Source organism: Cervus elaphus, chromosome 29 (assembly GCF_910594005.1).
Source record: "Cervus elaphus chromosome 29, mCerEla1.1, whole genome shotgun sequence".
Taxonomy (NCBI): Eukaryota; Metazoa; Chordata; class Mammalia; order Artiodactyla; family Cervidae; genus Cervus; species Cervus elaphus.
In genome coordinates, this window is record NC_057843.1 from 50,492,184 (window position 1) to 50,519,585 (window position 27,402).

The 27,402-nt window shown below is 41.9% G+C and overlaps 1 long non-coding RNA gene across 1 annotated transcript in view; it reads left to right on the plus strand.

Moving 5' to 3' along the window:
- The first annotated feature begins 13,362 nt into the window (after positions 1-13,362).
- Positions 13,363-27,402, plus strand: part of LOC122685786 — a 47,412-nt gene continuing 33,372 nt past the window's right edge. The window contains exon 1 of the long non-coding RNA XR_006338547.1: positions 13,363-13,642. This is a non-coding gene — a long non-coding RNA (uncharacterized LOC122685786). The remainder of the gene's footprint in view (positions 13,643-27,402) is intronic.

The following is a 27,402-nucleotide window of genomic DNA, read 5'->3' on the forward strand; positions in this document are numbered from 1 at the left end:
AATTCCATATATATGCGTTAGTATACTGTATTGGTCTTTATCATTCTGGCTTACTTCACTCTGTATAATGGGCTCCAGTTTCATCCATCTCATTAGAACTGATTCAAGTGTATTCTTTTTAATGGCTGAGTAATATTCCATTGTGTATATGTACCACAGCTTTCTTATCCATTCATCTGCTGATGGGCATCTAGGTTGCTTCCATGTCCTGGCTACTATAAACTTAGTGCTGCAATGAACACTGGAGTACACGTGTCTCTTTCATTTCTGGTTTCCTTGGTGTGTATGCCCAGGAGTGGAATTGCTGGGTCATATGGCAGTTCTATTTTCCAGTTTTTTAAGAAATCTCCACACTGTTCTCCATAGCAGCTGTACTAGTTTGCATTCCCACCAACAGTGTAAGAGGGTTCCCTTTTCTCCACACCCTCTCCAGCATTTATTGTTTGTAGACTTTTGGATAGCAGCTATTCCGACTGGTGTGTAATGGTACCTCCTTGTGATTTTGATTTGCATTTCTCTGATAATGAGTGATGTTGAGCATCTTTTCATGTGTTTGTTAGCCATCTGTATGTCTTCTTTGGAGAAATGTCTGTTTAGTTCTTTGGCCCATTTTTTGATTGGGTCATTTATTTTTCTGGAATTGAGCTGCAGGGGTTGCTTGTATATTTTTGAGATTAATCCTTTGTCTGTTGCTTCATTTGCTATTATTTTCTCCCCATTCTGAAGGCTGTCTTTTCACCTTGCTTATAGTTTCCTTTGTTGTGCAAAAGCTTTTAAGTTGCATTAGGTCCCATTTGTTTATTTTTGCTTTTATTTCCAATATTCTGGGAGGTGGGTCATAGAGGATCTTGCTGTGATTTATGTCGGAGAGTGTTTTGCCTATGTTCTCCTCTAGGAGTTTTATAGTTTCTGGTCCTACATTTAGATCTTTAATCCATTTTGAGTTTATTTTTGTGTATGGTGTTAGAAAGTGTTCTAGTTTCATTCTTTTACAAGTGGTTGACCAGTTTTCCCAGCACCACTTGTTAAAGAGGTTGTCTTTTTTTTCCATTGTATATTCTTGCCTCCTTTGTCAAAGATAAGGTGTCCATAGGAATGTGGATTTATCTCTGGGCTTTCTGTTTTGTTCCATTGATCTATATTTCTGTCTTTATGCCAGTACCATACTGTCTTGATGACTGTGGCTTTGTAGTAGAGCCTGAAGTCAGGCAGGTTGATTCCTCCAGTTCCATTCTTCTTTCTCAAGATTGCTTTGGCTATTCGAGGTTTTTTGTATTTCCATACAAATTGTGAAATTATTTGTTCTAGTTCTGTGAAAAATACCGTCGGTAGCTTGATAGGGATTGCATTGAATCTATAGATTGTTTTGGGTAGTATAGTCATTTTCACAATATTGATTCTTCCAATCCATGAACATGGTATATTTCTCCATCTATTTGTGTCCTCTTTGATTTCTTTCATCAGTGTTTTATAGTTTTCTATGTATAGGTCTTTTGTTTCTTTAGGTAGATATACTCCTAAGTATTTTTTTCTTTTTGTTGCAATGGTGAATGGAATTGTTTCCTTAATTTCTCTTTCTGTTTTCTCATTGTTAGTGTATAGGAATGCAAGGGATTTCTGTGTGTTAATTTTATATCCTGCAACTTTACTATATTCGTTGATTAGCTCTAGTAATTTTCTGGAAGAGTCTTTAGGGTTTTCTATGTAGAGGATCATGTCATCTGCAAACAGCGAGAGTTTTACTTCTTCTTTTCCTATCTGGATTCCTTTTATTTCTTTTTCTGCTCTGATTGCTGTGGCCAAAACTTCCAAAACTATGTTGAATAGTAGTGGTGAGAGTGGGCACCCTTGTCTTGTTCCTGACTTTAGGGGAAATGCTTTCAATTTTTCACCCTTGAGGGTGATGCTTGCTGTGGGTTTGTCATATATAGCTTTTATTATGTTGAGGTATGTTCCTTCTATTCCTGCTTTCTGGAGAGTTTTTATCATAAATGGATGTTGAATTTTGTCAAAGGCTTTCTCTGCATCTATTGAGATAATCATATGGTTTTTATCTTTCATTTTGTTGATGTGGTGTATTACACTGATTGATTTGCAGATATTAAGGAATCCTTGCATTCCTGGGATAAAGCCCACTTGGTCATGATGTATGATCTTTTTAATATGTTGTTGGATTCTGTTTGCTAGAATTTTGTTAAGGATTTTTGCATCTATGTTCATCAGTGATATTGGCCTGTAGTTTTCTTTTTTTGTGGCATCTTTGTCTGGTTTTGGAATTAGGGTGACGGTGGCCTCATAGAATGAGTTTGGAAGTTTACCTTCTTCTGCAATTTTCTGGAAGAGTTTGAGTAAGGTAGGTGTTAGCTCTTCTCTAAATTTTTGGTAGAATTCAGCTGTGCAGCCATCTGGTCCTGGGCTTTTGTTTGCTGGAAGATTTCTGATTACAGTTTTGATTTCCCTGCTTGTGATGGGTCTGTTAAGATCTATTTCTTCCTGGTTCAGTTTTGGAAAGTTATACTCTTCTAAGAATTTGTCCATTTCTTCCAAGTTGTCCATTTTATTGGCATATAGCTGCTGGTAGTAGTCTCTTATGAGCCTTTGTATTTCTGTGTTGTCTGTTGTGATCTCTCCATTTTCATTTCTAATTTTGTTGTCCCTTACATATTCATTATCCATTGATCTGTTGATGGATATTTAAACTGTTCCCATGTCTTGACTATTGTGAACAGTGCTGCTATGAACCTTGGGGTACATGTGTCATTTTGAATTATGGTTTTCTCTGGTATATGCCCAGGAGTGAGATTGCTGAATCATATGGTAGTTCTATTTTTATTTTATTTTTTTAAGCAAGGCCCCCATACTGTTCTCCATAGTGGCTCCACCGATTTACATTCCCACTAATGGTGTGAGAGGGTTCCCTTCTTTCCACACCCTCTCCAGCATTTGATATTTGTAGACTTACTAAGTGATGGCCATTCTGACTGGTATGAGGTGATAACCTCATTTTAGTTTTGATTTCCATTTCTCTAATAATTAGCGGTGCTGAGCATCTTTTCCTGGGCCTGCTGGCCGTCGGTATGTCTTTGGAGATCTGTATGTTTTGAAAGTGAAAGTGCTTGGACGTGTGGCGCCAGGTGCAGGAGGAAGATGGGGTAGGTGCCTGGCAGTTGTGTGGAGTCTGCTCTTTGTGCTTACGCGCCCCTCAACCCATGAGTGATAGCCATATTTTTGTTCCTCCCACTCAGCATCTCCATTTGGCCCAGAGCCTCTCACCAAGGAGCTGAATGACAGGCCTTCCGCCTCCTGAGACCATTCTGTCTGGGTCCACCTTCCAGTGAGGAGTCAGTGGATCAGCAGCTCTGGTCCTGGCTAACAGAATTATTCCCAAGTTACACAACATCTTAAACCCGTTATACCAGAAGCATTTCTAGAAAGCACTAAGAATGAATCTAATGGAAGAACATCTGACTCCTCGCAGGGTGACAGGGGAGAGATGTGCTGGTAGAACTCCTCATGGCACCCCTAGATCTTTACCCAGACACGGGGGATCTGGAGAGGCATAAACAGGAGAAGGAAGGGAGCTGCCAGGCAGCCCTGAAAATCAACTGCAGGTGACACAGTAGGGTTTTTTGCCATTATAGAGCCAAAGAATGGTTGTGGCTGTTAGAATAAAACTTAACCTATAAAAATAGGTGATGGTGGGCAAAATATGGCCTAGGGGCCACCATTTCCCAACTCTGGTAGAGAGGTTAAAAAAAAAAATCGAGTCTATGGGGAGACACATAAACTTGAACTCTAGTCCTAGCTCTAATGGCTCCTAGATATATGGGCTTTTAAAAAAATTACTTATTTATCTATTACTTTTATTTTTGGCTGCTCTGGGTCTTCTTTGCTGCAAGGACTTTTTTTGAGTTATACTGAGCGGGGACTACTCTGTAGTTACCATGTGTGGGCTTCTCATTGAGATATCTTCTCTTGTTGTGGACCATGGATGGGCTCTAGGGCACGTGGGCTTCAGTAGTTGTGGCATATGGGCTCAGTAGTTGTCGTTTCCCAGCTGTAGAACACAGGCTCAATAGTTGTGATGCACTGGCTTATTTGCTCCATGGCGTATGGGATCTTCCCAGATCATGGATTGAACCCATGTCTCCTGCATTGGCAGGCAGATTCCTTACTACTGAGCCACCAGGGAAGCTCTAGATATGTGGTCTTCCGGAGGTTAGTTGACCTCTCCAATTCTCATTTCTCTTGAATGTAAAATGGGATAGTAATACCCACAGCTAGTATAGTGACAAGGCTAAGATTCTAGATATAAAGACCTTAGCAATATACCTGGCTACATAGGCACCCAATAAATATTAGTCTCTCTTCTCTATTTGACTTTTCCTTAGGCTGGCATTGTTTAAAACATATGAGTGTCATTCAATACCCATTGATCCTTGGTTAGTTGAGTGATCAAATGGCAGATCCCAGAGAGGCAGGTTGTGTGTCAGGATATTTTGGGGTCCCGTATTTCTTGGATGAGATATCCTTGGGATGTTTGTGTAAAGTTTGGAAGTCATTAAAGGTATTTGAAAATTTCTTTTCTCAGTTAGTTGCAGGCAAAATAAACTGACTGGCTAATTGAAACAAAAAGGTAATTTACTGAAACAATATGGTGTAGCTCAGAAGATCCAAGAGAAACTGGGAAATTAGATTTAAAACTGATGAGGCAGCTCAAAGGAGCCTTGAAGTGTGAAAAAGTGAAAGTGTTAGTCACTCAGCCATGTCTGACTCTTTGTAACCCCATGGACTTTAGCCCGCTAGGCTCCTCTGTCCATGGAATTCTCCAGGCAAGAATACTGGAGTAGGTTGCCATTTCCTCCTCCGGGGGACCTTCTTGACCCAGGGATCGAGCCCAGGTTTCCTGCATTGTGGATGATTCTTTACTATCTGAGCCACCAGGGAAGCCCCTAGAGGGAGACTTAAGAAGCAGGAATTTCACATCAGACGTGCCTAATTGCTAGAAAACTTTGTTTCTTTTATATTGAAATATTTAGCTTAACATTCAAAGTCCTGTAGAAAGTTTGAATTGGATGAGCTTGGTTCTACGTCTGCTCTTTCACGATACGAGAGAGGAAAGAGGAAGGATATGGGGTCAAGATCCTTCAGGGACCCACTGACTTCCTCAGTTGAAGAGTCAGCACCTGGTTGAGGAAACTAGATTGTGACTACAAAAAGCTCTTATGAAGAGAACGTTCTCAGACTCAAGGAATCAAGATTGTTGGGCTGAAGGGCCCACCCCTTGTTTATCTGCTGTGGATTTTTCAGCTTTGGCACTATTGATGTTTGGAGCAGAATCATCCTTTGTTGTGGAGAGCTGTCTTGCAGAAAGTGTAGCAGTGTCCTGGTCTCTACTGAGTAGATGCCAGTAGCAGCACTTCCCCCCCTTCCGTATCTCGGGGAGGGGGTGGTGGGCGGCAAAAATCACCCCAGGTTGAGAACTAGAGGACTGGTTCATATGCCCGGGGACCTCTGAATGTTATGCCTTCTTAGGTCTTATATAGCCATCCCTCAAGGATGTGGTCAACCTTGAGGACAGATTCAATTAGTACTTGGGATCTACTCTACTTTTTGAGGGGATCCTATATTATTCATTTACCACAAAATATTTTCATGAATTTTTCAATATGACCCTTTCTAAACAGCCTGAGATTCAGATTAAGCTTGCCTTGCCAGTGGTCTAGACCCTCAAAGGTGAATACATGAATAAGTTAATAAATAAACTTCTGAATGGAAAAGAAACATGCATCCGATTTTATTCTTTCTGCACAGTGGCTATAGTAGTTCTTTCTTCTTGTGTCATCCCAGCTCCAATGTCTGTTTTTCCTTTCTGATTTCTTTCGAGGCATTACCTCCTCCTCTTCCACAAATCATGCACTGGTGGTAGGACTTGGAAACCCAGTCCTGCTTTCGTAGTAAGGAAGCCCGAGATCCCTGGGGAATTCTTTCTCTCCCATTGCTATACCTCCTAGCAACTTCTAACTCAACCTCAACCAGTTAGAATGTTTTCTCACAGGAGTTTGAGGGCTGAAGGGCAATGAAGGGGGAAGAAGGAAGAGGAATGGATAATTGTGGGATGTGGGTTTCCAAAGAGATTAAGAGCATCTGTTCTGTTGTCTCCATTGTTTCTAGAAAGCAGATGGGCTCAGCACCATGAACTACTCTGTCAGGAAAGAGGGAACTGATGGAGCCTTTGGGGAAGAAAAAAGGGGTAGACATGGGTAGAAGAGGGAGCAGGAAATCATGCAAGAAGGAAGAGAAGCTGTTGCTCATGAAGGCAGTGGTCTGGATCCACCTGCTGATGACCCAGGCCAGTAGCTTGCCCCCCAGACCTTGGGTTAGTTACATGGAGAGTGAGTAACTCAGGGCCTCACCAGCTCATGATGACCCTTCCACTCTGTCCTTTGTAAACATGTGGGGCTATGCTTCTGGGCAGTAGCTTCCCTTTTAAAACAACAACTACTGCTAGTTGTTTATTTGTTATTAAGCTCTATATAGTCTGCTCAGCAACTGCATCTATTTTTTCATCGATTCCTCCCAAAAAGTCAATGAGATAGGTGATAATATGGTCCCCAGCTTATGGATGAAGATATCGAGGTTCAGAGAAGTTAACTCGCCCAAGGGCAGTCACAAGATTTGAACCAAGGTCTGACTCACTGGAGGGCCTGTACTGCAGATGGTGGGGACTTCCACCGTAGAACCTGCTAGCTCCAGATCCTGGAAAAATGGAGGAGGGAAGATGAGAGTTCCCCACTTCTGAGTCCAGCTCAGATCCACTCATATTTCTCTGCCTACAGCTTTTGAAGCAGGACTTAACTATTTAAACTTGACTTTGATCTGGCTTTGGAAGTGCAGTTGTCTCCTGATCCAGCTCTCCATCTGGTGAATTAACTTGCTTTCCATCTCCTCCTCTCCCCTGGTCTATGGGTCAGCAGGCTACTTGATAGCATCTTGGCCAGAGAATCAGTGTATAAGGAAAGAAAAACGAAGGAAAACTTAGCTCAACTCTTGTTACCTGAGGCGGCAGCTGAAACCAATGCCCACAAAGGGGGTTTTGTGTTGCCCATGAATTTAAAATGTCCCTGTCACTCATGCTACTAAATGTCCCGAGGTGGTGATCTAAAAGAGAATGCAACCATTGTGCAAGCAGGAAAATGTATAAGGAAATACTTCATAGCACACATATACGGTAAAAACCCAGCTCCAAGGAGCTGTTTCTTTGTTGCTCCAGCCTTGGTTGGGGGTGGGGGGAGGAGAAGGAGGGCACTTTTGAAAAGCCCAAGGCCTTCGGGAGTCCAGGAATGCTCCCCCACTCTCTCTCTGGATCCAGATCTTGCCCCCTCACTGCCTCTGTGCTGCTTCCTCATTCCTTATCCTAGGGTGGGGGTGCGACCTTTCTGTATGCCTTTTCCAGTTCTGATCAGGGAACACTCAAGCTTGGTTTTTGAATTCAGGTGTCTAGATGTCAGAAAGGTACTGAAAGATTATGAGCAGCTACTGAGCCAATCTTGGCTTCTGACAAGCTTGGCCATTGGAGGGTATTTTCTGGTGTGCTTAACTATGAAGTTCTGGGGGGATCAGAGGCCATGCCTGTCAAAGGAATAATGGGTGTCTTTTCAAAACTTCTCTTTTTTTCTCTTCTCTTTTTGTGTCTCCTTTTGTGTTTTCCTTTTTAAAAAAACAAAACAAAACAAAACTGCTCTCCCACACAGATGGCGAGGAGCCACAGTTGTGTTAAGAAAATACCATATTGGTTTACTACACAGAAGTGCAGTGAAGCTCTGCTCCTAAGCTGAGGGGTGATTCCATTTTAGCTGAAGAGTGATTCTATTTTATTTCTGAGGTTGAAAGTGAAACAAGAAGCTAAAGCTTCCTGATTCTGATTTAAGTTCTTTTTTAAAAAATTATTATTTTTAGAAATGCCTTCAGTGTTAACGAGAATTACATTTTCCTCTCTCTTCTTTCCCTTTCTTCTTTTAAAGATTTTCTGGAAGTTTATTACTATCTCTCTGACTTGATCATGAGGAAATCTCAAGCAAAAGTAAAAAGAGAAGTATAGTAAATCCTCATACACTCTGGGAAAATTTAAAACTAGCAAAAGTAGGGAAATAAATGGAATGAAATAGCAAGCATGGGGGAAAACAGGATTTTCATCTTTTGGGAGAGCACCACCTCGGCTCAGCCCCTGAAATATGATTTTGTGGTTTCTTTCTTGCCTCAGGGATTCATGAATGTACACAGGTCTTAGATGAAGGCAGATGAAACCTGGGATTTCAGCAGAGCCTCATACATAAGTTTTCAGAAGAGCTAGCAGACGATCAGGTTGATAACATCCTGGGGGAGCTGCAGGTTGGCCCAAAGGAGAGAAGACAGAGGGATGGAGCTGACCAGAGAAAACATTTCCACTTACCTAGCCAGGCCATGAGGTCAGCATGCAGCCAGAGAGACAGAGTGTTCTAGACTAGATTTGCACATACCCACAGACCACCTGAGGGTCCTACTGAGGCACAGATGGAGTCAGTAAGTTTGGGGGAAGCCTGAGAACCTGTGTTTCTAGCAAGCTCCCAGCCAAAGCCAGCACCATGGGCTGAAACCTGTGTAGTCTCACAAGGCCCTGTGCTCAGAAGGGAACTCAGCTTGGTTTCATGGTCAACTGTCACCCTCTTGAAATTGTTAATAATTTTCAATTTGAACATGTGTTTTGAAGGTAAAGCTGGACAGTCCAGGGTGGCCTGTGTGAGATGCATGCCGTGCAGTATGAATATGCCTGTCTCCTGTCTCTTGCTATGACACCATTGGGTACTGCAATGGGGAATGACCCATGAGTATGAATTCTGGTGGGAGTTCCGCAGGTCTCAAAGCAAATAGAGGGGAATGTGTCATGTCAAGACTTAGGGAGGTTAGGAGCACTGACAGGCTTGGGACCAGAGTGTGCTGTGAACCAGTTAGAAGGAAATGACGTTCTAAGACACATGAATAACCAAGGAACAATTTCATACCCTTTTATGTTGCTTTTCTGCATTAAGCCAGCCACTTATGCTAAAAATGATGCTGCAGAAAGAAAGGGAAAGTTTCATTTCCTTTCACTCCTTTCTTATTCATCAGGAAAGAGAAGGTACAGACTGTTCATAGAATATGTGCTTATTAAGAGGTAGAATAACAGTTGATATATTCAGTGTTTCCACTGTTCTTTGAAGAACAAAATTCATTTGTGTGTACAATTACAAAATACAAATTGTATGATTCCACATATGAATTATATTTAGTTTTCCATTTAAAACTGGCATTACATGATAAAAGGATAAATGGGAAATCCATGCTAGAAATGTAAAATCTTAAAAGTGTCTGTACTTAGAATGACATTAAATAGCAAATATAAAACACCACAACAATTTGAGGGGCTGTGGAGGAAAGAAAAAACTTTATCTTCAGTACCTGTCATGGTATGTTTTTCCTGCTTTCTGAACAAAGGGCTCACATTTTGATTTTGTACTGAGCCATACATATTATAGAGCTGGCCCTACCCTTAGGTGATGCTCATGTTCCAGGCCACATTTTGAGAAAATGAGAGTCTAGAGGCAGGTTTTGAAGCCAGACAGATCTGGGTTCAATCGCAGACACTACCACCTGCAAGTTGTTTCTGTGATCTTAGGGATTCCTTAAAGGAATACGTAAGAGAAAGGGGAACATTGTCTTTATGTCTTTATAATTGTCTAATTTTGTATGTGATATTTTTGCTCATATACTTTAGTTTCTTTATCTTATAAAATGTGGATGGTAGCTCCTTCCAGCCAGAAATTCAAAGGGCAGTCCCCTCCTCTAAATCTTCTTGCTCTCTGCAGATGCTGGAGCTGAACCAGCAGCCCATCCCTCCTCTGCTGTGGTTAGAGGTTGACCTGGACTGCCAGGGAACCAATGTTCCACATCTTCTTTATCCATTCGTCTGTCAATGGACATTTAGGTTGCTCCCATGTCTTGGCTATTGTGAATAGTGCTACTGTGAACATAGTGGGGTGCTTGTATCTTTTTTAATTATAATTTTGTCTGGATATATGACCAGGAGTGGGATTGCTGGATCAAATGGTGTTTTTATTTTTAGTTTTCCGAGGAACCTACATACTGTTTTTCATAGTGACTCTACCAACTTACATTTCCACCAACAATGTAAGAGGATTCTTTTCTCCATACCCTCTCCAGCATTTGTGATTTGTAGACTTTTTAAATGATGAGCATTCTGATTGGTGTGAGATGATACCTCACTGAGTTTTGATTTGCATTCCCCTAATAATTAGCAATATTGAGCATCTTTTCATATGCCTATTGGTCTTCTTTGGAGAAATGTCTATTTAGGTCTTCTGCCCATTTTTGGATTGGGTTGTTTGTGTTTTTGCTGTTGTTGAATTGTATGAGCTGCTTGTATACTTGTATACTTTGGAAATTAAGTCCTTGTCCATCACATCATTTACAAATATTTTTTCACATTCTGTCTTTTCATTTTGTTTGTGGTATCCTTTTCTGTGCAAAAGCTTGTAAGTTTGATTAAATCCCATTGGTTTATTTTTGTTTTTATTTCTATTACCTTGGGAGACTAATCTGAGAAAACACTGGTACAATTTATTACAAAGAATGTATTGCCTATGGTCTCTTCTAGGAGTTTTATGATGTCATGTCTTATGTTTAAGTCTTTAAGCCATTTTGAGTTTATTTTTATGGATGCTGTGAGGCTGTGTTCTAACTTCATTGATTTACATGTGGCTGTCCAACTTTCCCAACACCACTTGCAGTAGAGACTTTTTCCCATTGTATATTCTTGTCTCCTTTGTAGAAGATTAATAGACCATAAGTGCAGGGGGTTATTTCTGGGTTGTCTATTCCATTCCATTCATGCATGTTTTTGTTTTTGTTTCAATACCACACTGTTCTGATTTTTGTAGTTTTGTAATATTGTCTGAAGTCTGAGAGGGTTATGGCTCCTGCTATGTTTTTTTCTCCCCCCTCAGGATTGCTTTGGCAATTCTGGACCTTTTCAAGTTTCATGTGAATTTTAGGATTATTTATTCTAGTTCTATGAAAAATGTCCTGGGTAATTTGATAGGGATCACCTTAAATCTGTAGATTGCTTTGGGTTGTTTGACAATTTTAACAATATTAATTCTTGCAATCAAAGAGCATGGAATATATTTCCATTTCTTTGAATCATCTTCAGTTTCCTTTATTAATGTTTTATAGTTCTCAGTGTGAATGTCTTTGGTCAGGTTCCTCCTTTGGTCAGGTAACCTCCTTGGTCAGTTTCATTCCTAAGTATTTTATTTTTTGGAGTTCAATTTTAAAAGCTACTGTTTGTTTGCATTCCTTTTCTGGTATTTCATTGTTAGTGTAAAGAAGTACAACTGATTTCTGTATGTTAATCTTGTATCTTGCTACTTTGCTAAATTTGTTTATCAGTTCTAGTAGTTTTTGTGTGGAATCTTTAGGTTTTCTATCTATAGTATCATGTCATCTGCGTATAAGAACAATTTTACCTTTTCCCTTCCAATTTGGATCCCTTTTATTTATTTATTTTTTCTTTTTTGATTGCTATGGCTGGGACTTCCAATACTGTGTTTAATAGAAGAGGTGAGAGTGGGCATCCTTGTCTTGTTCCAGATTTTAGTGGAAAGGCTTTCAACTTTTCACCATCATATTCATTTTACTTTAGTGCAGTATTCTACTTTTTCCACACATAACCCCGATTATATCAGGGTCCAACTTTACCAATTGGTGATCTTTACTAATTCCACAGCCTTCAAGTTTGAAGTTTTACCAGGATTTTTTGCAAATTCCCAGGCAATTACATTTATATCATCTGCTGTCCTCAAGGACAACTTCCCCATGTGACCTTTTCTGACCTTACACTGAGCTAGCCACAGGACTTTTTGTAAGTTTACCCCAAAGAATCCACTTCTACGCAGAGCAAAGTGCTCTTTCTTAAAGAAACAATCAGGGTAACAAAGACAGTAACAAAGAGGTGTGAGCCTTCCCCACAATCAAAATTTAAACTCTCTGTCTTTGATTGTTTTACTGCAGATTCTCTCTTGGGCTAAGTGCTGTGAATTCTATCTCACCGTCACTCCATTCCTCTTTCATTTTCTACAGCACAATTCATTTCTCCCAAATCACTATCAACCTGTACATCTGTGCTATCCTAATATGACATGTGAGACCTTCTTTTATCATAGTCAGTCCTCTTAAGAGAGTAATTGCAGTTGTATGTAGAAATATCTTTTGTTTTTATTCACACTATGGTTGCTTTCTCCATAAAGGGTTTCCTAAATCTTCCCTCCTACTTTGCAGCTTCTCAGCAAAATCCCTATTGTTTATACTGTTTCTATTAACCTGTCAATACTTCTAACATGTGACTAACGAGGTTACATATTTGATGGTATATACTCTATCTTTCTCTGTCTCCCTGTCTAGTTTTTTCCCTCCATATTAGCTTTGTCTATAACAGATCTGTCATTCATCTGTGGCCTGGCTCAGGAGAACTGCTCTTGTGTGTCTCTTCTCATCTCTTCCTGACTCTTCCTACAGTGACTTCCGGGACCTTGGGGTTGGACAGGCTCTGGGCAGGGAAGGAGTGGGAATCCCTTAGCCTGTGTTAGGATGGAGGGGCCATGGGATGTCCCCTGAGTAAGACAGAAGGGACTCCAGTGGAAAAGAACCACCAAAGACCAGGACAGTTGTCACCCAGACTCGCTGAGCAGACAAGGACACCCTGGAAGAACTGGCTCCTTGCCTGCTGCCCTTGCAGCCTATGGGTGGGATTACCTTCATTGTTTACCTTCATTGATCCCAAAGGCTGGACGACTGTGGTGTCCTGTTGTCAACAAGTGTCTCTAAGATGTTCCCAGACCTTACTGGGTGGCCTGACCTTAGCCCTATCTTGTCTCATTCTCCTAAATTTGGAAATTGTCTCCATTGATGACTCTTCTCTCCAGCTGCTCCTGTTCATCAAGGCGGAAGAGAGAGTCTAGAAGCTTCCTCATGCTGCTTGCAGGGCCTCCTCAAGAGAGGCTCTGTTGAATGGAGAGAAACAAGCTCCTGTTGGAGGAAGAGGCAGTGGATAAGGGAGTGGACCACATCTATGCCTCCAGGGAAGGCTGAACATCACACCCGTGACTGTAGGGACTGAGGAAGCCCCCTGGGACTGTCTGGGGAGGACTAAAATCAAGTCCCATTGAGTCTGAGTTAAAGTGAGGCTGTCGGAGGCCAAGCAGAGAGGGTGGGGGTGCAGATAACAGCTGGGTGAGTCAGCACTTCATGGGGCGGGAGAATCTTTCCCTAAAGGGCTGTTTAGCCTCCTATGGGATCCCTTTGTTTCTGTCTTCACCCCATGTCACCTGGGCTCCTATTTCCCCGCTTGGAAACATGCCTGAAAGCGGCTGACCTGAGCCAGGACTCACTGTCTCTGTGGAAATGGTGATTAATCTCTTCCCTTCCTTCCTGTATCCTTCTTCCCAGCACAGCTTGTGCTACCCAGGGCCCCTGTACAATCCAGTAGAACCTGGATGATCAGAGGAGAGAGACTCCCAGGGAGGACAGGGTGAAAGCAAGCCTTGGGGTGAGTGTGAGGGGCTATAATGACGTGGGGACACGGGGGCATGTGGATTTGGCTTGTCTTGTTCCCTGCAGTGCTCCTGGCTGCAGGGGGTCCTTCCTGTTTCCATTGGCCACCTTGGTAACTCCCTGTTGAAGGCAGCTTTCTGCAGACTTTCCATCAAGCTCACTGCAGCCAGGGGTGCCGCCCAACACCTAGGGGAGCTAAACTTCCTGTGTTGTGGAAGCTGATGGAAGACACTGCTCCCGATGGGTCCCCCTGGGACACCCAGCTTCCTGGCCAGAGTCCTCTCTAACCTTGACCTTCTCATCCAGCCACCTCCCTCTCTTATTTGTACACACCCCATCAGTATCCTTTTCTTTGCCCTCACCAAAGGGGGGGGTCTCTCCGCCACTGTGTTTCAATTTCTTAGTGGTCTGTTTCCTACTCTGATGACATGTCCTTTCCTATCTGGCCACAAATCATTCAGACACTACATTGTGTTACCCAGTTAAACTTGGTTCCTGACCCAGTCTTCTCATCTTACTTCATCTTATCAGGTTATCCATCTCCCATCTAAAAAAACTTTTTTAAAAAACACAGTTCTATTTATTATTCAGCAAGCAGCAGGAGGGCAAGGGGAAGGGCCCAGCATGGACAGCCTCCCAATATTGCCATGGGTTTCCATTTGTTTCCCCACACTGGAGGGCTGAGAGGCTCTTGGCTGTAGAAGAACATGAACCCAGCTGCTGACCCTTGGGCAAAACAAATGACCCCGGCCCAAGTACCAATTCACGAACCCCGACCCCAGGCCTACCTCACTAGGGCCACTGAGGCCTCTTGGAGCCAGGCTGGCTAGACTCTGGGGTTCTAATTCCAGGTTGTAGGCAGGTGGACTTAGGTCTCAAGCTCCAGGCTAAGTCAAAGGCCAACCTTCAAGTCCATAGCCTGAATGTGTCACAAACAAGCCACTGGGGCCATCTGGTATACCAACACTGCCATTTATGCTCCAGAGGAGTGGAGAAGCTAGGGCAGTACAGCTCATCCTGGCTCTCCCAGGCTATTCACCTACTCTGGCTTCTGGAAAATGCCCCTAGAAAAGCAACCTTTAGTTCCTGTCAGGTGGGGCAGGCTTAGAGAGCAAACTAGCTTAAGGTATAGAAAAATTCATTTCTGCTTTAGATAATCTAGTCTATAATATTGCACATCCATCATTTCACTTGTCTTTTAGGATGTTTTACAAGTTTGGGTTGAATACTGGGCACGATGTACTGAGGAAAAGGAGCTGAACTAGGATTTATGTTGACCTGGCTAGGCATTAGTCTGTTTGCTATAGCTGTGAGAAGCTCCTTGTCCACTGACATCCTTGTTTTTGTCTCCTTCATTGTCCCTGAGTTTCCCGAGAGACTTCTTAACTCTTTCCTGAGACACACAGTTCTTTCCTTCGTGTTCCCCTATCATACAGGAGCCCTGTGATGTGATGGGGGTGGGGGTAGGATGGATGAGGGGAGGGAGGAAGTGCTCTGTGTTCCTATGATTAGGTCTCAGTCTTTAGTGAGCCTGTGCTGACCTTCACCAATGCTTCTCAGTTTCATTTTGTTTTTCTCTGTTAGCTGAGACAGGAAGGCTTAGAGGGGACTGGATTTGAATATTTTCCATCTCCAGGCTCTGGTAAAATCCCAGTAGGTTAGGGTCTAGTAAAACTCTTAAAGGCAGTCCTTTGTAGAACAACATGTTCTGGGCATAAATAAAAACAGCCACTTTCCCTTCCTGCTGGAATCACTAGGGAATTTTTCTCTGATCTTCACTGTGAAAAGTTAGTGGGGCTCCTGGACATAAAACTCAACAAAAGGTGAGGATCTCTCACTCTCAGATTTGTTCACACTGAGTCTCCAGCAATTTGTCAGTTATATTTAGGTTTCCCTGCCTGGGTTCTGGTTCCCTCCAAAGTTTCTGCTCTTGGATTTCTGTTCCAATAAATTATGATTCTCTGTATCTGTTTGTTAGTCTCTTCAGTTTGGGGGGCAGATGTTTGGCCTGTAACCTCAGTTCTTTGGGGAGATAAGGGATACTAGTCTGCAGTTTGTTCATCTTTTTGTGTGTGTGTAGACAGGAGAGACAACTACCAAGTTCCTTACATTCTGGACTAGAAACCAGAAGTTTTCTCATTTAATTTGATTTTTTCAGTTGAAGTTCAGAGATGTTCGGTCACCCATCCATTAGGTAGAAAAGCCATGCCTGGAGAACTCAGGGGATGTGACTCTCATGTCGGTGATCTTTCTCATATACCAGATGCTCACCAAAGGTGAGGCAGTGGCTTAAAACCCCTCAGACGCTGGCCCTGAGGAAGTCATTACTGGATCCCAATCTTTGCTTCTCTCCACAATCAGGATTTCCATCCTCCAGGGGATAGTACAAGACCTGTTGCGGGCGGCAAGACAGAAGCATCTAAGAGAGATGCCTCAGTCTCGTTCTGCTTCCAGCACTGGGTTTCCCTTCCCTATCCTGATTCTTGCCCACGTGGATAAACAGGAGGGTTTACACAAGCAGGAAAGCTGTTGACTGAATAATGATGGAGCGCTAAGAACATATTTGACCAGGAAACATTTTCAGATGCATTCTGTCCACATTCGGGGCTCACGGTGTAGTGCCAATCTAGGCTCCATGATTAGTTTTGTATAGGGTTGGGTTTCGGCAGGAACCCCTGACATTGAGCACCAAGGCAGTGGGGGAGCCTACAGAGCAAGCCTGCCCCACACCCTGTGCATGAATGTTCTGATTCCCTGGCGGTGGAGACCGTGGCTGAGTCCCATAATCCCACCTCTCAGACCCACAGTTACTCCCTCTGTGTCCAGAGTTGTCTAAGGGGATCCTGTTCCTGGAGGCAGTCTTTAGGGCAGGGTTTCATTCTCAGAACTGCTCCAGAATCTTTCCATTTAGGAAAGGGTTCTCTTTTAGGGACAGGAATTCTAGCCATTGAGGACTTTTATCTAGAAATTCCATTAACCCTGAGCACCTAGACTGAAACTTGTTATTTTCTCACAGACACAGAAGCAGGTCTGGGTTTGTTTAGGGGTCCCAGTGGCCGGTTGAAGGGGCTTGTAGCCCCTGCCTCCCTGCCCTTCCCCTGAGCCTCAGGCTCTTGTTTCTTCCTTCCATTGGAGGGGCTTAGAAGCGTGCTGATTATCTTCACTGTGGGATGAAGTTTGGACTGTCGATGCCAGAAGGTGGTAATTTCCCTTGGTAGAGCTTCTTGTTAGCCCTCTTGTATCACTTCAAGTAATTTCCTTGTGGTTGTCATGGGGTCAGTTACCAAGCTATTTACTGCTGTTCCCCAGTCCCTGTCTGAATAGACTTTCAAAGAAAGGAAAAGGTAAATTCACTTGCTTTTCTAGGCAATTCTAGACTTGTGATCCTGAAAGTGGCATATTAGTAATACGATACTGTGTACCAAATTATCCCAAATCTTAGTAAAGTCTTAAAACAAGCACCATTTCTGATCTCATAGTTTCTGTTAGTCAGGAGTCAGCTGCGTAGCTGGCTCAGGGTCCCTCTTGAGGCTGCACTCCAGGCTTTGGCCAGGGTTATAGTCATCTCAAGGCGAATCTTGGGGAGAATCCATCTGCTTCCAAGTTCATTCACGTGGCTTTTGGCAAGCCTTGGGTTCTCTCTGGCCATGGTCCTAGATATTAGTTCCTTGCCACGTGGGATCCTCTTTGGGGAAGTTCACAGTTTGGCCTCTGGCTTCCCTCAGAGCAGTGAGGGAGAGTAAGATCAAACAAGAGCAGACGTTCCTATTGTTTTATAAGCTAATTTTGGAGGCATCATTCTATCACTTCTGCTGTATTCTGTTTGTCAGGAGTGAGTCACTCGGTCTAGCCCACACTCAAGGGGAGAGGATTGCACAGGGGTGTGAGGACCAGGAGGTGGGGACCACGGGGAGTCCTCTTGGAGGCTGCCTACCACTGGTTAATTTGTGTGTTTCCCTGCCCAGATCAGAAGTTACAGGGCATCTGTTATAGAATGTGATCCAGGCTCTTGTGTGGGAGGTGAATCTAGCCGGGTGTTCCTCAGCGGGCAGAGATGACCTGGAGATGGAGTCACTGGGTTGAAAGAGAGGGAGTTGCCCAGTATTAGCAGTGGCTCCAGGGGCTTGACGAAAAGTGGGCAGAAGAATCTACAAGCATCAATGTCTTGTATGCAAGTGTCCTAGCAGCCAGTTGAACTCCTGATGGATTTGCTACGGCTCTGTGATCAGCACTTTAGTCTCAGGAGCTGCATGAAATTTGCTTAATCCCCTAGATGACAAAGAGGTTGTGGAGCCTCCTGCCTGTGTGTAGAATGCATGGCCTTGGATAACAAACATCCCTGTAGTAGTAACCATGGTATACCAAAGACCAAACAGTCTTTCCTAGGTAATTTTTTGACAGATTGTAACACTCAAGAGTTAAAGAACACCCAATAATGACTGATATTGGGAGGGTTCATGTTGTAGTAATGAACAGTACTAGATAGAATTTAATTTAGGAAAAGTTATGTGATATTTCTTTTGCTTTAGCATTGTAAAAGTATATTATATTTGGGCTTATTATGTATTTAAGCTTGACAACTCTTTCGTATGTATTGTTTATTCTTTTGATAGAAGGGAAACTGAAGCACAGAGAAGTGAATATGAATATATGTTTAGTGGGCTAGCATAGAAGGAGAAGCCAGGGCTGGAGAACTCTATTGTGAGGAAACCAGTTACTTGGCTTAAACTAACCAAAGAATGGAAATATATTGACTATAACTGAGAAGTCTGGGATTAGGGCTATAGTCAAGCAGCAGGTATGCAGGGTGCAATTCAAGTCATCAAGATGCCATTGTCCTCTCTTGTCTGTCTCTATCCTCATGTACTTCTGCCTTTTCAGGCTTTATGTAATACCAGGACACCTGGCAGCAGGTTCAGACCATAAACCTTCCAGGATCAAGTGCCCCTGAAAATGCAGTGGCTCCTACAAAAGTCCCAGCCAAGTCTGACTATGTCTTTCAGCCTCCAGTTGGGGGACACATTTGTGTCTGCATCTTTCAATAAGAGAATGCAATGCTCCTTTTGACTTGGTCTGGGGCACATGCCCGTCTTGGACAATGGGTTTGTGGAGGGACAGTTCGTTCTGTACATCACCCGAGACTGAGCAATGGAAGTCATTTCCCCAGAAACGAGCATTATTCAGTAGGGATACAATTGACTTCTTCCAGTAGAAATGATAACTCCAAACATGGCATTTTGTTGCCTCATTGGATAGTAACTGATTAAGAATCTATTAGAAAATAAATTTGATCATTCCTGATATGCTATATACATTCAGTTCAGTTCAGTTCAGTCACTCAGTCGTGTCCAACTCTTTGCAACCCCATGAACCACAGCACGCCAGACCTCCCTGTCCATCACCAACTCCTGGAGTTCACCCAAACCCATGTCCATTGAGTCAGTGATGCCGTCCAACCATCTCATCTCTGTCCTCCCCTTCTCCTCCTGCCCTCAGTCTTTTCCAGCATCAGGGTCTTTTCAAATGAGGCATCTCTTCGCATCAGGTGGCCAAAGTATTGGAGTTTCAGCTTCAGCATCAGTCCTTCCAATGAACACCCAGGACTGATCTCCTTTAGGATGGACTGGTTGGATCTCCTTGCAGTCCAAGGGACTCTCAAGAGTCTTTTCCAACACCACAGTTCAAAAGCATCAATTCCTTGGCCTTCAGCTTTCTTTATAGTCCAACTCTCACATCCATACAGGACTACTGGAAAAAGCATAGCCTTGACGAAGTGGACCTCTCTGCTTTTTAATGTGCTGTCCAGGTCGGTCATAACTTTCCTTCCAAGGAGCAAGCGTCTGTTAACTTCATGGCTGCAATCACCATCTGCAGTGATTTTGGAGCCAAAAAGTTAAAGTCAGCCACTGTTTGCACTGTTTCCCCATCTATTTGCCATGAAGTGATGGGACTGGATGCCATGATCTTAGTTTTCTGAATGTTGAGCTTTAAGCCAACTTTTTCACTCTCCTCTTTCACCTTCATCAAGAGGCTCTTTAGTTCTTCTTCACTTTCTGCCATGAGGGTGTTGTCATCTGCATATCTGAGGTTATTGATATTTCTCCCAGCAATCTTGATTCCAGCTTGTGCTTCCTCCAGCCCAGTGCTTCTCATGAGGTACTCTGCATATAAGTTAAATAAGCAGGGTGACAATATACAGCCTTGACGTACTCCTTTTCCTATTTGAACTAGTCTGTTGATCCATGTCCAGTTCTAACTGTTGCTTCCTGACCTGCATACAGATTTCTCAAGAGGCAGATTAGGTGGTCTGGTATTCCCATCTCTTTCAGAATTTTCCACAGTTTATTGTGATCCACAGAGTCAAAGGCTTTGGCATAGTCAATAGAGCAGAAATAGATGTTTTTCTGGAACTCTCTTGCTTTTTCTTGCTATATACATTACTGGTTTTTAATCCATTTAGTCAGTCTTACATCTTATTTAATCATTAATGTAATTAATTAATGAGTTGAATAAATCTTTGGCACCTATTCACTTTATAGTTCTGTGAAAGTCAAGTTTTTAACTTTAAAATATTATATTTTAACAAGTGGGAATCTTTTTATTTATGATTCTCATTTTTCTTTAAAAACCATCTGGGTAATATATCCTCATGAGAGTTGTAGCTTTAAATCTGTCTGACTTTTTAAACAACTTGCCATCGAGGTGAATCAGCCTTGTGAGTGGATACCCCAGCCTCCGGCCAAGCTGTCCTGGCAGATGCTGTGTGGAACAGGGATAAGCCATCCCTACAAAGCCCTACCCAAATTGTAGATTAATGAGTGAAGTGAGTAAATTATTGTTTTGAAGTCATTTGTGATATAGAAATAAATTACACAAGGGACATTCCTTTAAATATATCTTTGCCTGAAATTTTTACAGCAAACAGCTGTTACCTTTTTTTTTTAATTTTGGGGGGAAGATTAAAATCAAAAATAAAGCAGGAGTTTCTGTTTGTGCTTCCATTACTTATATCCTTATGTGAGATCTAATTTCCAAGTCATCTAGGGGTCAAAAGGCATTTCTTCATCAAAGACTGGTAAGACAGTAACTCTTGACCTCTTAGATCTTCTCACACTGGAGAGAAAAGCAAATCAAAGATGGAAGCCACATACAGATTATAAAGAAAGTAAATATTAATACTATCAAGTGCTGTGGGCTTCTCTGGTGGCTAAGATGGTAAAGAATCCTACCTTGTGGGAGACCTGGGTTCGGTCCCTGAGTTGAGAAGATCCCCTGGAGGAGGGCATGGCAGCCCACTCCAGTATTCTTGCCTGGAGAATCCCCATGGACAGAGGAGCCTGCGAGCTACAGTCCACGGGGTCACAAAGAGTTGGACACGACTGAATGACTAAGCACAGCACATCAAGTGCTGAACCTGTGGATCACTTTCTTTCCCGCTTGATCAATGCTTCTGTACTCACACCACACTCTCTAAACTTTGGGCCAGTGGGTAGACCCTTGACTCCTGTTCTTGGTTTGGAGAAAGTCTTTTCCTGCATAATAGTTTTCTTTTGTGAGGCATCTCTACTTATTTAGGGTGGAGACTGGGAGTGAGGCTTCTTTTTCTTCTGAGCCCATTGGTCATTCCAGCGTTCCTCAGGAGTGACTTGAGAATGTCAACATTCCTCGTGACCTTAGAAGGAGCTGCATTTTCAGAAGGCTGGCCTTTGGTGTCTCCAACCTCTCATGAGCTTGAAGATTTCTCCTCATCTCTTTAGTATGAGACAGAAGTGGACCAGATCAGTCCTTAAATATATCCTTTCTTTATTCTTCATGACTGTCAATCCATTGAATTAATATATCTGCAAACCAGACTCTAGGTCACTCTGTCCATAACATTATTAACTAGTCAACCAGAAACACAGGAAGTTGACAGCTTTTTGAGATGGACTTGCATTCTATCACAGCATTGCATTCTTTCCATTCTATATATAATGGATTTTTCTGTGCCCTGTATAGCCTGGGAGGAGGGAAAGGTGCAGGGAGAGGAAGAGGCTTGTAGTCAGGATTTTTAGGCCTTATCAGAGGTCAAAGAAGCATAGCTTGTTGAACTTATGAGTCAGATCTACAATCCAGAGACATATATACGCCTTCAGGAGCTGGGAGCCCCATCGTGGCCTGCTTCTTTCGGAGAACCTCAGGGACAAAATGTGGGTGTAGATAGTAGTGCAACTGACTGAGTTTATTGGTGAAATATCCCTTGATTTGATCCTTACAGCCACAGGAATAGTGTTTGAGTGTCTTCAGGGCAGTGTGGCCTAGGACAGGATATTAAATGCCAAGTGTATTAAGAAAAATTCTCAAATTTTCAAACTAAAATACTATCTCTTGCAAACCAGTGGGTAGAAAAATAAGTATCTCAACTTAAAAAAAATGGGTAAAGGATATAAACAGTCAATCCACAGAAGAAGAAATACAGATAACAGGAGATATATATATATAAAGGAGTTCAGTTTTACTAGTTTCAAGAAAATGCAATTAAAAACAATGGTATGAAAAATAAAAAGAAAAAAAAATGGTAGCTTTTTCTTGCTTTCAGAATGGTCAAAATTAAAAACATATCAAAGCCCAATATCGACAAGTATTGACAAAGATTTTTTTTTTCCTTGACTAGATTCTAGCCAGGCTCCCTCAGCCCTCTTCTCGACTGGGTCTCAACCTTGGCCTATGAAAACTACAAATTATCGGCACAAATGGTTTTGTCAACCCCTCTGCCCCCACATTGAAAGACTTCAGCACGGACACAGTTTCTAACTGCTCCAGGTCACATCCCTAGGATGACCCAAGTTCCTCTTAAATTGCCTGCCTGAGAAAACTCAAGGCTGTTAAAAGAGTTTTCTGTTGGTTCTAGCCAACATCTGACTCTTGACCCCTGAACCCCCTTTCTTGGAGTGTTTAGTAAAAAGGCCTTACAACTGTGCATCCTTCCTCTGTCCCTTTGAGATATATCCTATCCCCTACAATTCAGGAGTGTCTTTCTAAAGGACCTGAAAGCCATTCCGCTAAAGTGCATTCATCAGGAAGGCTGGGGCCTGTTCCCCCGTCTCTGGGAGGGGTGTGGCTCCTGGTTTCAGTAACTGCCATCTGGCACACACAGCTGTCATAATTGGCACTGACGCTCACCCACTCTGTGATTTTTCACTTCCCTGACTCTGCTGAGCCCCAGTTCACCATCCTCTCTTCTCCTTCATTTTCTCTTTAAAACACCTGGTTACCTCTGTACCGATCAAAGCTGACTTCAGTTTACACCGAACTTCCTTCCCTATTGCAATAACATATTACTTGTTAAAATCTGTCCTTAGCCATTTTAACTAATATCCAGTTCTGTTCATCTCTGACAGCATGTGGAGAAATGCAGTGTCTCACACAGTGACAGTCTAAATTAATGTAATTTAGATTAAATTAATTCCTTAGATGGCTTAGCAATATTTGTCAACAATTTAAATTTTTTTCAGCTGAGGCATACTACTTCTAGGAAATTATCAAAAAGAATTTTTGATATGGAGAGAGAATCAGAACACAAACTCTGCCTCTCTTTCTCTCCACATACGTAAAAAATTTATGATGATACATATGGAAAGATTTTCCAGATAAATGCATTATAATGTATTAATAAACAGTGATGTGATTGAATGGTAAGACTGGGTGATTTTACCCTCTACTCTATACTTTCTATATTGTTTATCTTTCAGTAAGCATGAATCTTTCCTGAAACAGAAAATGAAGCTATTTTATTTTGTATGTTGAGCAAATCAATTAGAACAAGAGGTATCAGTGACCAGCGTCAGGAAAATTCAAATATGCAAGGACCACTGGTCTGTGTTTTTGTTCCAGTTCTGATTCACCAGCTGTGTAATCTTGAGTGTATGGCATAAACATCGAGTTCCTCCCAAAATGTTACTTGTGCTTGCGTTCCGGTGGTGGTACCAGGAGAGGCTGTTTTCCTTTCCTATTCTTCTGTATTTTCCAGTTTTTAGAAAATGATCATGAATGACTTTTAATGATGGCAAATAACCAATATGAAACTATACAAAATTCGTTCATTCTCTTTATAAGAAAATGGTGCTAACCTGTATGGACATTTGGAAATTATTATTCTGGTGAGGAAGTAATTTTAAACAAAATGTACAGATGCTTTTATTCATTTATTTAGCTGCCCCAGGTCTTCATTGTGGCATAAAGGACCTTTTAGTTGTAGCATGTGCATTCTTAAGTTGTGGCATGTGGGACCTAGTTCCTTCCCTGACCAGGGATGGATGCCAAAGATGAATAACATGAATCCAACAGGAAAACCCAAATCAGGAACCCCTGCATTGGAGCAAGGAGTCTTAGCCAATGGACCACCAGGGAAGTCCCCACATATTGGAAATTCTTCCTCTATTGAGTTTTCAAAATAGGAAAGCCGTTTTATGAGTCTCTTTGCTCAAAAAAAGTACTTTTTTTCCTTTCACAATTAATAAGTATTGGGGAATTGCTGTGAGTGGATGTAACTATCTTGTTGTTCAGTATGATATAAATTCATGGAATCTTATTTTATTCAATAGATTATAATCTATTAGCATAATTATTTATTTTGATCCTCAAACTGTCCCAAATCTGGCCAGTGGGAGCCCCTTCGAGGTCTGTATTTTTTGACACATCCCCATCAAAAGCCATATAGACAGAATCTTCTTCAAGTGTTCAAATGGATATCACCAGGATACAATGAGAAAGATACAAATCAGTTCTGAGTTATAAATGCTGAAGAAGATGAATAACCTGAATCCAACAAAGAACCCAGATCAAGACACATTCTACAGAATACTGTGAGAGATCTTAAGTGTCAGTGTTTTTCAAAACCAGTCTTTCCAGTCAAAGAAAGGCTAAAGAATTGTTCTAGATTGAAGGAAACTAGAGAGATGTGGCAACTAAATATCACGTGTGGTTCTGAACTGGGTCCTTTTCCTTTAAAGGATAAATTTGAACAGGTGAAACTTGAATGGCCTCTGTGGTTTAGATGGTAGTAATGTTTCAGTGTCAATTTCCTGGCTTTGATAGTTGTCTTAGGTTATGAGAAGAATGTCCTTGATTGTAGGAAGTATATTAAACATCTAGAGGTGGGGAGGCATTATGTAGACAACTTATTCTCAAATATTTCAGGAAAAGTAATTTTTTTCTGCTGTTCTTGCAAGTTTGAGATTGTTTCCAAATAAAAAGTAAAAACCAGAAGTATACTGAGCAAAAAGAAGAGATGGAAAAGTTGGAAGGAGCTAGAGGTAGAGTAAGGCAGAAGTGGCATAAAATGGCTGTATCTGAGAGAAGAGGAAGAGGATTAAAGAGAATTAGTCTATTTAAAAAAGGAGGTGGGAGAGGAAACAAGAGGCTAACATCGTTGACAGAAAGTAAAGGTGGGGTTGGCACTGGTTTTGGAGGAGTTGCCAAGTTAACAGACAAAAGATTGAGTGAGTGTGAAGATGAAGAACAGGGTGGGGGAAAACTAATATTTATTGAATGCCTCCTATTATTAAGTATTAGGCTGGACATTTAAATCCCATTTAGCTCTTACATAAGTTTGTAAGATAAGAGTTTTATCCACATTTTAAAAATGAATAAACTAAGGTTCAAAGAAGTTGAGTAGTCCAAAATAATATAACTGGTAACAGAAGCAGGATTTAAATCCCAGTGTGTGTAATTTCAGTGAGAATGGGATAGTAGAGAAATGGTCCTATTGGGTAATAGAAGAGGAATAATATAATTTTTTTTCCCAGAGAATGGCGGGAGCCCAGAGACTGAGTGAGAAAATGATGGTCGCGGTTTGGAGGTTGGGGTTGAAACTGGATCTTGAATAATTTGAAAAGATGGGCTAGTTGACGTCATTGGGGAAAGGGTAGAACCATAAAGAAGAGAAACATTGAGAAACACCATCATTTACAGGTGAGAAGAGCACAAAGAGGAGTTTGCAGAAGGCTAAGGGGGTGTGATAGGATGACTTAAAAGAAGCACCCGAAGGTCCCAGCTTCCCAGTGTTCACATCCTTGTGTAATCCTCTCCCCTTGGGTGGGGCTGGATCTAGTGACTTGCTTCTAATCAATGGAATGCAGCAAAATTGGCAGGATGTCACTTCTGTGATAAGGTTATAAAAATGGTACCCTCCCTCTTGTTAGCAAATTCTTTCTTCTTGTTGTCAGTGAAACAAGATGCCATGTTGGAGGGGACTGTGAGGATAGCCTCCATCTAACAGCCAACATGGAATGAGGCCCTCAGTTCAACAACCTTCAAAAAACTGAATCTTGCCAACAGCCATGTGAATGAACTTGGCAGATTCCTTCCCAGCTGAACCTCTTACAAGAGGGAGCCATGTCAGGAATGACCTTTGTCACCATCTTGATGACGTCAGTCTTGTGAGAGACCTTGAGCCAACACTGGTTGCCAGCCTGTGAGACGCCTTAAAGTGGAGGACCTAGCTAAGATGTATCAGGATGTCCAATTTACAGAAACTGAGATGATAAATGTGTGATGTTCATGCTGCTAAGTCTTGGCATACACAGTTGATTTTCATTATTTAAGAATTCCCATAATAGCAAATTCTCCTATTCACTAAAATTTATTTTTAACCCCAAATCCATTTTGTTTTCATGATCATTTACAGACACATACAGAAAGGTGAAAGTTTGACTTGTCTGATGCACATGTTCCCAGATGAGGCTGAACAAAGCAAAGCTCACCTTTCTGGTTCCAGTTCTCATACTGTAAATACACAACTTTTTCATGGTCTATTTAGCGTCATGTTTTTGGAATTTTGTGATTTTTCTTGCTAATTTTGCTGTTTATAGTCGCCAAGCATAGAGCTGAAGTGCTGTCTAATGTTCTTAGTGCAAGGAAATGTGCCTTACAGAGAAAATTCATGTAATAGATGATCTTCATTCAGATATGAGTTATATTCAGGATTTGGCTGTGAGTTCAATGTGGCTGTGAGTTCAATGTTAATGTGACTCAACAAGATATATTAAAGAAAGTGTATGTAAACAGAAACACAAATAAAGTAAGATTAGTTATGGATCAGTTGATGGAAATGTGACCAGAGGCTCACAGGAACCTAACCCTGTTTCCCTGTAGGAGTGGTGATCCAGTATGCACTGATTCAGTGTTCTCATTGCCTTAGTAGGATTTAACTGCCTCAAATAATGAGAATTCACTGTAATTTATTATGTACCAATAGATAACAAATATGGGGAGAGAAAGGACAATTCAATTCACCAATCTATGGGAGAAGAGTTTCACAAGGAGAGCATGATTAAGCATTGAGGGTGTATGTGTCTCACTGAGGGTAAGACAAGAGTTAGTGGATGGCAATTATTCGTGTCTGTCATCTGAGTATCACTCAAATGGCTATACATTGAAAAGAAATAATTTTGCTTGACTAAAGAGGATTGTTTGGAATGGATGTGAATGAAAGTGTAGGAAAATTAGCTTCACAGGGCAGTCTCCTTGCGTTATAAAGCCTATAACTGTGTGAGGACTGATGTGTAAGCAGGCACCAGTTTTATTAAAAGCTCCGTGACTGTTCGGGGCTGGGTAGCCCAGGACAAGCTTCGGGCAGCTGCAGAGCACTGATGCGGCCAATGCAGAGAAATGGTAAAACCACAGGAGAAGCGGTAGGAGGGAACAGCCCCTTGACGTCCCAAAGCACCTTAGCACGGCTTTTCTGTGATCTATGCTGCTGCTGCTGCCAAGTCA